At 42.4% G+C, this 13540-nt stretch overlaps 1 long non-coding RNA gene across 2 annotated transcripts in view; it reads right to left on the minus strand.

Annotated features, from left to right (window-relative positions):
- Window positions 994-13540, minus strand: part of LOC110259998 — a 114809-nt gene continuing 102262 nt past the window's right edge. For both annotated transcript variants that reach the window (XR_002342635.1, XR_002342634.1), the window contains one exon: window positions 994-1199. This is a non-coding gene — a long non-coding RNA (uncharacterized LOC110259998). The remainder of the gene's footprint in view (window positions 1200-13540) is intronic.

Here is a 13540-nt window from a genome sequence, read left to right on the forward strand (position 1 = left end):
ACTATATTTTATGCACAAATCTCATGATATACAAAGAAAAGTAAAAGTTCTTTATTTTCTTTTTTTCCCTTCTCTTATTTACTGAATGTGATGAGAGTGGCAGATAATTTAGTAAAATATGCTTTTTCTACCCCTATTTTCAAAATTATTCTTACAATGTAAATCTCTATTCTTGGAAGCACAGAATATAAACTTACATTAGGAATGCAAGCAGAAGTCAGGTGATTGCTTCTGAGAAGTCAGAGAATGTTCACATGGCAACTGGTGGTAGCCTTGGACTCACCCAGGACTATGACTGGTTGAATGGTACACAAAGAAGGCAAAGAGACCACTCAACAAATATAGCCATACTCTGAACTGTCTTTCTTTCTATGGATTTCTATAGATTTTACTGATTAGCTATTCTTCAGCTCAATTCCCCTGTGCCCTTCTAAGAAAGGGTTTACATTTCCCTGCTGAATGGATTTGGAGTATGTAGGCTATGGGGGAGGAGAGGGTTTGAGATACGTGACAGACACTGCTAGTTAACTGTCAACGTCCTTTTATTATTTAATAATATAACTCTGGAGTTTTATCTGGGTCCATGACTGTCCAGAAAAATAGCACATTTCCTAGAAAATCTTGCAACGCGGCCATGTGACTATGTTTTGCTAATGACGGATAAGCTGACACAAAATACTCTAACTCCAGGCTGTGCTCTTAAGAAAAATGGGAATGTGGTCTTCTTGTCTTTCCTTTTCCTGCCCCTCCCCCCCCAATTCCCACTGGCTGGAAATGGACACAGAAACAGAAACCACATATCAAGGATGGCAAAGGCACCTTACCAAGTCTTGGATCTCTGACTGCTAGGTTGGAGAAAAATAAATTCCTATCATGGTTGATCCACTATGCTTGAGTCTCTCTGGTACAGCAGCTTAAGTCTATACCCTAAGCAAATACAGGAGAGATAGTAATATGGGGGCCATTAAACTCAGCAAAATTAACTAGCCCAAATGAACATGCTCTTGGTCAGGTTTGTGAAAGTAGTACTCTCACTAGAAGAGTTTGTCCAAATCAGGATTTGCATTAATCACCTGTCTATTTTCTCCCTTGGACATGGCCATGTACTCACAGTTTCCACACATGACTTAATGTTTGCTCACACTCTGTGGTCACTGACAATACTTTCCACACCAGAGGAACCAAGTCATTCAGCAGCCCTGAAAGAGAAGAGCGACCATTCCAGGCACCAGATCAAGAGTTTTCAGAGACTTTAAAAAAAAGTATGAGCCTCTCTGTTGCTTTTCAGATCTAAAACTTAATGCTTCTTGAGTTTTTTAGCTGATATGCTCCTTCTATCTTATTTCCTAATACGGAAGTTATTTTCTATGCTGTGGCTTCACAAAAACCATTTTCCCTCAGATAATGCGAAATAAAGCAGAGAACAACTCCAGGAAACAAGGATGTATTTCCCTTGAATATGGGGGAACCTAAGAGACAGAGGATTTTCATATTTGATTGTTGAGACTGACCAGATGCTTAACTTAAAAATCTGAATAAAGTTTTGGCGTTCCCATCGTGGCGCAGCAGAAACAAATCAGACTAGGAACCATGAGGTTGTGGGTTCGATCCCTGGCCTCACTCAGTGGGTTAAGGATCCTGTGTTGCTGTGACCTGTGGTGTAGGTCGCAGAGGCTGTTCGGATCCCACGTTGCTGTGGCTGTGGCTGTGGTGTAGGCCGACAGCTGTAGCTCCAATTAGACCCTTAGCCTGGGAACCTCCACATGCTATGGGTGCAGCCCTAAAAAGAAAAAGAAAAAAAAAGCTGAATAAAGTTTTATTTCAAGAAACATTTAAATGAGTTCAATTAAAGGTATAGGGCTGGAGGGAGCACAAAAAGGTAAATATTAGAAATATAGAGCTCTCCCAAAATCTGAGGACAGGGAACAAAGTAGAAGTGGGAAGCAGGAAAAGTGTGAGCTGGACACAGTGAGTGTTTCCAGACTCATGGTGGTTCTCAGGACCCCGTGAGCAGATACCTCTGGGCCTTCATTCTACTCTTCACCATAACCTGATTCACCTCCTCCCACAGGATTCCGCTGTCTTGCTATCCACCAATTTGAGCTCTGAATATCCCAATCCCTAGCTCCTTTCATCAAAGACTAAGCACACAGGCAGCTCTCAGAGAAAGTGGAGTAAGGGTAATCCAGGAATCCCAAAACCACCCATCACCCCAGTGGTTGGGGGACAACACAGATGCCTGGAATTTTCAGTATAGGTTGGGAACCAGGGCTGAATTTTTTATCTCCTTTCTAGCTCTGCGATAAATACCTTTGGCCAAGGTCATCTAAGCTAAGAGATCTTAATTCATCTATTTATTTATTCATTCAAACATCCATTCAATAAACATTTATGAGCACTTGCTCTGTGCTATGGACTAGGAAAACAAAGTAGAATTAAAAAAAAAAAAAAAAAAAAAAGGATTTCTTTCCTTCAGTCCTTCAGAAGCTCACAGGCAAACATATATATAAACAGTTACTTCCCAGAGAGCTGCAGTATTGGAGGAAGGTCACATATAACTCAAAACATGAATTTAAAGAAAGCTGGTTGATATATGGTTTGAAATGGTTTTAATGTAAACTGATGTTTAAACTAAATGTGAGTTCATTTACATAAGTAAATGTATTTGCACAAAAACCATCCGCATTTCTTAAAGAGGTCAGCTGGCAGTCAATCAGAGCAGGCCAGGATGATCTTCCCTGTGCTGGGGAGCCCCTCCTCACTACAGGCGGCATCTGCCATCTACCTGCTATCACTGCTCCTAAGGCTCGCAAATGCCAGTTTTAAATCCTCTACCCGTTTAATTCTGTTTAACCAGTAAAAGATGAATCATGGATACTTTCTGTACCAAGAGCATCAAAGAAAGATTTTTCCCATCTGACATGGATCAATCCAGATGCATTCCTTCTGCCCACTGCTAATGGATCTAAACCAGTACTGCCTTATTAAGGTTTTTAAAATAAGATCTTTCTCATGGTTTTTCCATTTTTTAAGTCAGTCTCATGGACACACTGAGGATGCAAAAAACTAATTCATCTTTTTTTAAAAAAATAATTTTTTGGTATGTTAAGTACTATGTAGGGGTTTTCTCCCACAGCAATGTCTTAAGTTACTGGTTAATTTCACTATATTTAAACACACAACTATTCACTAACACTGCACAAGTGGCTGCCAGTTACATACATTATACATTTAATTAGGTATTGTTTTGTGATAATGAACAACCCTGGACACCTAAAAACAGACAACATGTATATGACAAAACATGAACTTACTATGTTTCCAGAACACAGGAGGGAATGGCTAATGTCATAGGGGAGGTGGGATTAGGTAGGACACTGTTGGGGAAGAGTATGGACATAAGTGTCAAGGAAAAGCTTCACAGAAGAAACAGCTCTCATGATGTAATTATTAATGGAAATAAAAAGGTAGCTATGTTTTCTTAAAGATAATGCTGGGAGGATATAGGATGGCCTATCTGCCCTAAACATTTGAGGACCTCTTACAGAGAAGAGAGAGTGTCCATAGAGTCCACATAAGGTCTCTGTGCTGGCCATCTGATAAGCAATGGGAAATGTCCTGCCATTAAGGAGTATTCAAAACAAGATAATAATTATTTCCAAAAATGCCCCCTCCAACCAGTTATCTCTCAGAAATACCTAAAGGTGGAGTTCCCTGGTGGCCTAGTGGGTTAAGGATCTGGTGTTGTCACTGCCACAGCTCAGGTTTGATCCCTGGCCCTAGAAGTTTCTGCATGCTGATGGATGCAGCCAAAAAAAAAAAAAAAACCTAAAGACATTATAATAACAAATGGGCCTTCAAGAAAACAAATCCAAAGGTCTCTTTGGCCAACTAACTTTTATTATCTTCCTATATAACAGGACAGTATGTGGCCTATAAAAGCAGCACCTTTCTGCCCCCAATTCAACTTAGCCACACACCTTTCAAGAAAATGTTACGAGTCAAAATATGGTTTGTTCCCTTTAAAGAAGAAAAAAAAACAGAAAATAGCCCATTAAGATTCTTCCCCCAAATAAATGAAGAGAAAATAACAAAACAAAAGGAAATAACTATGAAAATCCTATCATTCTTCGTAAGGCTTTTTTCTCATTTTAAGGCCACCATCACTGACATGAAGTCATCACCCACTTAAACTGCCTTGCAGAGCATTTCACTTGGTGTACCTGTGAACAAATGCAATGCTAAATGAAACAACGTAACAGCCTACTTATCCCCCCCTTCCTCTTTCCCAAGACACTGAAATGACCTGGGCACAAGAGGTAGTGAAGAAAAGCTCCCTTCTATGACCTTTTCTTTTTGCTCTTTCTCTTTTCCCCTCTGATACCTTTAAAGACTTCCCTCAGAACGAATATGGAACTCATCATTTGATGACGAATTTGCATGTCGACCGGCAGCCAGCGTAGCAGCCCTCAGATTAGGGACATTCCGCTGCACACTAAAAGGCACAAAGAACAAGAAGTGCATTTCCATCTGCCCTTCCTTTCCAGTCAGTGCATTCCCAGCCGTGTCTATTGATGAGCACTTGGAACAATACCAAAATGCAGTGTAAGATCAATCCTGCTGTTTACTTCACTGAGCTAAAGGAACAAAGAACAGAAGAAAGGCCTTAAACCCAGCCATCGTAAAGGAGCAGGGTGAAGGATGAAAAATGGGTCTGATGGGCAGTTGCACAGAGTAAACGTATTTGGAGAAGCAGCAGCTCCAACTGAGATAAAACCAATGATGATTTGTATTTTGTACTGTATCTTCAGGGGATAAAAGCACTTCTATCAGATGGCATTGGAAGCAAACTTGAAACATTGCAGTAAAGGGCGATGTTCCCTGCCAGGAAGAGAATAAAACCTCCCATAATTGCTGAGGAGTGCTAAATATCTGATTGTGCATGCCTCTCTCCTCCCATGGTGAGGCAACTCAACCAAGGTCCTCTTTTTAACTCTACCAGCCCCTAGTAACCCAACAGTTGGCTAGGCCCTCCTGTCAACAAAGCAACAGGATACTGGGTCTTACTTGGGTAAATATCAGTAATTGTAATTTGTGGGATTATTTCTCCTTAAGCCTTTTTAAAGTTATTTCAAATAGGAAGCCCAGCAACTTCACTGCTGCCAAAATAAGAGCTGCAGGAGGAGTGGGGGCAGGATAAGAATGGAGAAGCAGAGTTAGTATTCAAATGCAAATATTTTGAGAAAGAGAAGGCAGAGCTACAAGGCCATTATAGCAAAGGTGGGAATTTTCTTTCTGAATAAAGAGGAGATGAGACATATTGCTTCACAGTTTGGCAAACCACACAACACTGACCAACCACAATGAGAGGCATCCCAGGTAAGGGTATGACGAAGGCAAAGGCCGAAAGTACACAGGCAAAATTTGGCATATCCTCCTTGGGGTTCCCTCCTCAGTTCTCCTCCCAGAGCTAGCTCCAGCTCATCCCCTAGCATGGCAACTCTGTGTGGCCCAAAGACCAGCGGCATCAGCATGAGCTGGCTAGCAAAGCAGAATCTCAGGTCCCGCCCCAGACCTGCTGTATCCAAGACTCAAGAGGTAGGACCCAGTAAGAATTCAGAACCACAGCCTTAGATTATCTATCAAAAACCTTTCCTCACTCCTTCAGCACTCAGCGAACCCACTCTTCTCTGAATCCTGTATCCCCTATTGCTCTGCCAATCACAACCATTAACATATGCCTTTGCACACTGCAGGGATCCAAACAGGTTCATTTGCTTTGGCCCTACTCTTTTCTGGCATATTTATGTGCCCTGACTCACCCATTAGATGTCAAATTCTTCAAGGACAAGGACTTTCTCTTAGTCTCCTTTGAACCCTTCTCCAAGCCTGGTACAGACTGGTGTTCATTAATTGTTGAAGGACTGATCTGGGCATTGGGCCTCCAGCTTCTATGGGGGATATTATGGTAAATGGTATTGGGTAGATTCTTCACTGGCAAGGAAAGAAAGGTCAGCATTTTCCTACTTTAGTTACCCTGACAAAAGGACACAGACGCTTGAATGGAGAGCAACTGTGCTGTCTGATTACTTTCAGGTAACTCAGTTCCCCCAACTGCAAAGCAGGCCTGGAAAATCATAAATGTTCTGCATCGATATTAAAAATTAACTGAAAAATATTTATTCTTAGAGGAAAAAAAGTCCTGAGTAGATGCAATTTAGCATAATCTGTGAATTTGCAAAAAGTCAAATGTACCCTTTTAACTGATTTTTATGAGAAAGCCTATCACTCAGCTCTAAGCATTATATGGAGGTGATTTAATTCAATCCTCAACAACTAAGTGAAGTGGATATAATTTCTTCTAAAGTAGAGTAAGGAAACTTAGGACCAAGGAGATGAAATAGTTTTCCCAAAGCCACCAAGTTATTCAGGACACTGATTCTAACACTGGTAGACTCCAAGCCCATGCCTGTTCTTATACATCCTCTGGGAAGAAAAGAAAAAAGAGGAATTAAACAATGCATTGAAATGTACCTAAAAGTCTTTCTGTACACTCACTGAAACAGACATGCCTCCAACTGGAGGGACCTAAGCTTTATCTACCAGAAGACAGATAAGGCTCAATGTGGCAACTCTGAAATTATATAGCACAGGTAAGTGAAAGAAATAGCAGCGCATCAAACCATGCCTACCTACACAATGTCATATAGTGCAGCTTTTTAAATGACAATATTCCCCTAATCATCAAGATATTTATAAGTAGCAGGTCCCGGAATTTTTCACTCTTTCGTAAAATGTTTGGGAGACATATAGACTTGGCTTAAAAGTCCAAAACTTCTTAAGGAGATTTGCCTCCAAAGAAGAACTTTGACATTAACAAAAAAACACGTCAAGAATCTACGATGTTTCTTATTGCTCATATTATCTGAGCACAGAAAGCACACTAGACATCATACAGAACATTGAGACTCAATTTCAATTGAGAAGGCTCATAATATAAATTAGAAAGACACAATCTAATGTAAACAGACATAGTCTAAATTAGATAAACAACATCTTTAGAGTTCTGACTCCTTCCCACCAAGGATTGTAAGAGAGGAAGGTTCCCAAAGTTGCTGAGAAGTCTGCATTTCCAAGGTCAATACCATTCTATTAAATTTTATTGTGAGGGAGTTCCCACTGAGGTGCAGTGGGTTAGGGATCTGGCATTGTCTCTGCAGCAGCACGGGTTTGATCCCCAGACCAGTACAGTGGCTTAACGATCCCAGCCTTGCCACAGTTGTGACGTAGGTTACAGGTGCAGCTTGGATTCAATCCCTGTCCCAGGAACTTCCATAAGCCACGGGTGTGATCAAAAAAAAAAAATTAGGAGTTCCCATCGTGGCGCAGCAGAAAAGAATCCAAATAGGAACCATGAGGTTGCAGGTTCAATCCCTGGCCTCTCTCAAGGATCTGGTGTTGCCATGGCTGTGGCATAGGCTGGCAACTTTAGCTTCGATTAGCCCCCAGCCTGGGAACCTCCACGTGCCAGGGGTGCAGCTCTAAAAAGCAAAAAAAAAAAAAAAAAAAAAAATTGTGTACCCACTGGATCCAAATACTGATCTTGGTGTTCTTCTGACTTAATCTAGCGTGGCCGAAAATAATACTGACTTCATAAGGTGGAAAAGAGGCATTAAGGGTGAAGGTTTACAGTCTGTCAATCTGTTTCATAAGAATTGTTATTTTTTCAGGAAATTTCAGCTTGACTAGAAAGGCTTAAATATCCAGTCTGCCACAAAAGTCAGAACTTCCTGCCTTGCTTGTTCTATGTTCTTCAAAGAGTGAGCCTGGTGCAGACAGAAAGTACCCTCAATGTTTTTCTTCCAAGAATCAGGAGGGAGTGGCTACCTGCATCCCAGACAAGCCTCAAAGTGGCTTTACAAATGAAAATAAGACAATTAGCATCCCGTAACTGTATAATTCTCTAACACTGTTTTTGTATGTTCCTTAGCTACTGAAGCCTCTGAACAGCCTTTTCCACAAAGATCTAAGGTGCAGGATGGTTAGATAGCTTGTTCGAGGTTACATATGGAATTAGTGCAGAAGCAGGACTAAGACCCACTCGCTGAACACCTGATCTGTTGTTCTTTCCTCTGCTCCACCGCAGAAAGCATAATCCCCTATAGCAGAACTGGTCAAGGGAATTATAACGTAAGCACAAACATGAGCCACATACATCTTTTTGAGTGTTCTAGTGGCCACATTTTAAAAAGTAAGAAGAAAAAGCAAGATCAGTTTTAGTAATAAATATAGCTTAACCCAATATAATCATTTCCACAAGCCATCGATATTAAAAATTGTTAATGAAATATTTTACATTATTTTTTCATATGAAGTCTTCAAAACCTGTGGTGTATTTCACACTTTCAGCACATCCCAGTTTCAATGAGGCCCACTGTGAGTGGTGAGTGGCCAAATGTGGCAACTTACTGGATAAGACAGCATTATGTCTGTCCGAAATATCTCAAAAGCACAGTCCTGCCCAGTCCAGTCCTGGTTCAGACAGCTCCTCTGCAGTCAGGACTGTTGAAGTGAGACCCCACACAACAGCTGTGCTGGGAAGTGGGAGAGAGGTTTCTGGGTAGCCTCTAACCCTAAGGAGACTCTTATCCCTGATCCAAAGCCCCAGAAGCCTATTAACACCTGCCTTCCCTACACTGCCAACTAGACAAGCAATCCCACCCAGCCTCCTGCAAGCCTTTGAAGGGACACTGCAGAGGAGAGCTGCATCATATGTCTCTTGCAAATTATTACTTTATTAATAAAAATAGAGAAAGCACATTTAGCATTTCCATAAACATCTACCGAGTGACAAGTCCGTGTCAGGCAGGGAACTGTGTTCTGGAGACAGAGCAGTGAACAAACTCACCAAGCTTCTTATAGAGCTCACCTTCTAGTGGGACAACCCAAGAAGCAAACACACGTGCAAAAAATAATTACAATCTGTGATAATTCTTCTGAAGGAAATAAACAGGATAAAGAGAAAGTGGCATCTAGTGAATATTCACTACAATCCAGGCACTGGTCTCTTTTACCTGTGTTAGCGCTAATGACAATCACCATTTATGAGTGCTTAAGACATATCAGAAAATAGACTATTTAGATTACCATTTGTCTTCATGATATCTTGCAAGTTAAATCCTGTTATATCCATTTTACACATAAAGAGGAAGAGTCTACACCAGTAAGAGGAACAGCCAAGATCTAAAGCGCAGAGCAGACAACACCATTCTCTTTGTACTCTTCCATGCTGATGTTCATTTTTACATCGTGTGGATTTGTTGAACAGTAGTAAGAGAAACTTCATCAACCTGGGGACTAGAAAAAGCCTTTACTTTAAGACCTGAACTTCAAGCCATTGAAAATAAGATTTCTAAAAGGCCCTGAAATGTGGACATCAACTACAGCATCAACACGTAGTGGGTCACGGATTACCAATGGGCTGCACCCTCCAGACCAACTCCTGAGTATGTGGAGAGATAGTGTGGCAGTATCTGGCCACACTAAGTAAGTAGGCCATAGTGAATTAGCTACATGTGCTGTGGCTGGGGACAGGCAGATGAGACCATGTGCTAAGTACTTATCAGCCCTGAGTCTGACTCAAAGCCATCACAAACCCAGGAACAAACCCCTGGATCCTTGTCTACCTAAGAAATGGATCCAACCTGAGATCATAATGCCAATCCAATTGGTGAGCTTTGCCAGCCCTGGCTGAGGGTGTATTTTTCATCCTAGGGCTTCATCATCAGACCCGAGACCCTGACAGGTCCCAGGAGTAAATCTGAAGACAGTGAACCACCTACAAAGTAGCTTCAGCTCCAGACCACTCCTGGTGAACATCCTACCAATCTACCAATACTCCAGTCAGGTGGGCTAAGTAGTTGACAACCAAACTACCATGTAGTTGTAATTTATTCATAATTTGCCAATGATCTATTTATTATTAAATTACTTATGTGTAAACTGTTAGATCTACGTCAAAGTGTACATTTAGTCATTTTCCACTAAATATTTGGTTGTATTTTTGAAAGCCTCACATTAAAAGTACTTCTTTCAGGAGTTCTCACTGTGGCATAATGGGATTATTGGCATCTCTGCAGCGCCAGGACACAGGTTCGATCCCCATCCCAGCACAATGGATTAAGGATCCAGTGCTGCTGCAGCTGTAGTATGGGTAGAAACTGCAGCTCAGATCTTATCCCTGGCCCAGGAACTCCATACACCGTGGGATGACCAAAAAAGAAAAAAAAAAATACTTTTTTCAGGTTATATAAGCACAAATCCCTAAGCAATCAGAACCAATAGTTGTTTCTATTCTAAGGCTGAGGCCCCCAATGAGCAGACTTCACTCTAGATCAACAGTGTCCACATGGGATACTGAAATGGGGACAAACAAGGTTACCAGTACCATTTCTCTCCCCAGGGACTGGGTTTACCTGAATCACACATCCCACTGAGCCAAAGGAGGATTTCCAGAGACCAGAAGAACCACACATAACATGATAGCACCCCCCACGCAGGTCGTCCTCCTCCCCCATCCTTCTCTAATCATGGGAAATGGCCACATTACCTTCCAATGGAAGAGAGACCACCTCAGAATCTTCTGCGACTCCTACCTCGCCAACCTAAACCCTGATATTACAATGTTTTCCACAACAGTCAGTCACAGGGAACGTGGAAATCTCCCTCCCTTCCGATCATGGCACAATCACAGGAGAACATAATCTTTGGATGAGCAAACTTCCTCTTCAAACAAAGGAATATTTCTCCCTGTGCGGCAGGAGACACTTAGCCCTTCTAATATCCCCTGTTGTGGAAGGTGAGCCTTCCAGGCTTTGGAGATGGAGATAATTACAAGGGGATTTGCAGTCAGGGCCTGCAGGTGGGAAGGAGGGAGGGTGGGAGGAGAAAAAGCCAGAATCCCAACAGCTTTTTCAGGTGAGGGAAACACCTTCATGCTCAAAAATGAGCATAGTTTCTTGATCACGGACTCACATAAAAAATCTGATTTGTAAAAAGATGCTGGTAAATACGGTTCCCACAGTCTGAAATGATGAAATGTCTGAGAGACTGTTGCCCTTCTCATGCAGCCCACAGACATGGTCACAGCCTCTGCCATCTTTATTTCACGTTGTCATGCGAACGGCCAGGCTACACACTGACATTCACTTTAAGATAAAGCTGTTTACACACCCAAAAAAAAGCAGCAAGTCTATGGCTTGGAAAGTCCAGGCACCCACCAGTCCATCTGCTTCCACTACCTACCGGACCACTCAGAAGCCTCGTTTCAAGGGCAAAGCAACAGAAAGGAGGAGAGATGTAAAGGACAAAAGACAGCTGACTGCCGTCTAAGGTGAACATCTCTGTGGACAGGCGTGTTTCCAGTTCAGTGATCTGAGCCGGAAACCAGGGCATAGGCTGCCCTAAAGAGCTTGTACAGAGCCATCTGCTCCAGTGAGCAAAGGGACATCTTGCCCTTGTCTAAGTGCACAGGGAGAGCTCGTCAGCCTCCCCACCACCTGGAACTTCCGCAGTGCCTGGGTAGATGGTAGGGCATACCTCCCAGCCAGGAGAAGAGGGACAATGTGTTCATGGAACACTTCGCCTTCACATGACACTAGAGGCCTTTCAAAAGGCACTCAAAATCTCCATATTCCTTTAGAGTGTTTGGTTGGTTGGTGAATGTAACCCACCCTCCTTTACAACCCTTGTAACCAGATGTCAAGGCCCTTGGTGGGAAAAAGTAAGGAAATGATTCTTCAAAGGATGGTTTGTTGGGATATGGTATTTCGGAAGTAGAGCAATGTGGTATAATAACCTGTAATGGTTTTGTTTATGTTACTCATAATAAATACATTTGGCCTGTTTTCTCAGAAGAAAAAAGATCCTTCCTCTCAGAAAAGGGATTAGACCTCATACCTTTCCTTACACATCCAGACTGTTCCACCTCCAAGACATTAATTGAATAACCAAGTGACCAGGAAGGAAGAAGAATTAGCATTAAACTTTCGCTACACTTTTAAAAATATCCTCAATGTCTTGTTTTTCAAAGATCATTCACACACACAGTGTTTTAACAACACAAAGAATGTGCACTTGCAGTAACCTGGCCCTGTGGTGTGCACGTGCTGAAAGACAAGAGTATTCCAAGGGGGCAAGTATTCCAAGGGGGCAAGTGACTCCCTCCCACATGCGCAATGTCTGTAGAAGCAGGGCATTGAGAGACTTGCCCAAAGTCAAATACACCATTCTGATGCTGGAGCTAAACGTCCCTGATATGTTTGAACTTAGAAGTAAAGGAAGGAAAAAAAGACAAAGGACGTCAAAAAGGAGAGGGTGGGGAGACGGGGAGAAGGATCCTAGAGCCTTCAGTCTTTTCCTGTCCCAGCCCCCTTTCTCCTGCGGGAGCCCTTAGGGAAGAAGCTGGAGCGGGGGAGTGCAGAGCAGCCCAGACCTCCTCCTCCAGCATCACCCTCCTCGCCACAAAAGTCCCGCCACTGAATCTTTTTTTCCACCTCTCTTTCTGTCTCGAAAATTTTTTTCTGTGTCTGCCATCCTATTGCTTCTCTTCACATTTATCCAGTTTTCCTTCATATTCCATTGCAAAATTAGTCGCTTTTTTCAAAACAGAACACTAACCTAGACCCAGAATAATCTTCAGAATTATCCATCCCTTTGCAGACTTCTCCTCCTTTACATCCAATGCTCCCCCCGACCCTGCCCTGACTCCCATTCCCCAAGGCAAGGGCTTCCCAAGTCTCTGGATTGAAAAGCCACTTGCTTCCTTCCGAAGATGTCCCCTTGTGCTTCAGCAGGCCCACCACCAATCAGAACAGACACCACCACTCGCAGACAGGTATAATAAACACATGCTGGGATCAAAGATGCTGTTAATAATAATACCATTAAACAGGCCCTGGCAGGCTGGGGTTAATCTGGAAACACGCATGCTCATCACACATGAAGCCTATAATACACGATGAGGGAGAATCTTAATTCTCCAACTCCCTAGCATTCATTTATATTCCAAAGTCTCCACCTCTCTCCCAACAGAATCATTCAGCACAGTAGGATTTTCTCTGCTCAAACCCACCTTCACTTTAAAAGAACTGAAAAGGCTGGGCTTAGTTTCTGTCGCTGGCTTCAAGGCTTTTTCTCTTTGACAAACAGCCAGGGGATCTGCAGCTTCATCTCTTCATCTTTTTTTTTCTGTACACACATGTGCAAAACCCACAGCATCTTTACTGAAAGTGATATGCAAGCAATATACGTAAGGGTTCACATTGGCCTGACATTAGCTTGCAGATGATCCTGCAAGCTAAAATAATGGAGTATTAATTTTCAACCACTATAGGTTAAAATGAGCTGACGCCCCTGAGAAGGAACCCACAGGCTGGCTGTCTCGCCTCTAGTTTGACTTTAACAGAATCTGCCCCACACAGAAGTAAGGGTAGTAACAAGAGCTTGGTTCCATAGCTGCCACCCCTGGAAGTAGCTGCCC

This window comes from Sus scrofa, chromosome 3 (genome assembly GCF_000003025.6).
Source record: "Sus scrofa isolate TJ Tabasco breed Duroc chromosome 3, Sscrofa11.1, whole genome shotgun sequence".
Classification (NCBI taxonomy): Eukaryota; Metazoa; Chordata; class Mammalia; order Artiodactyla; family Suidae; genus Sus; species Sus scrofa.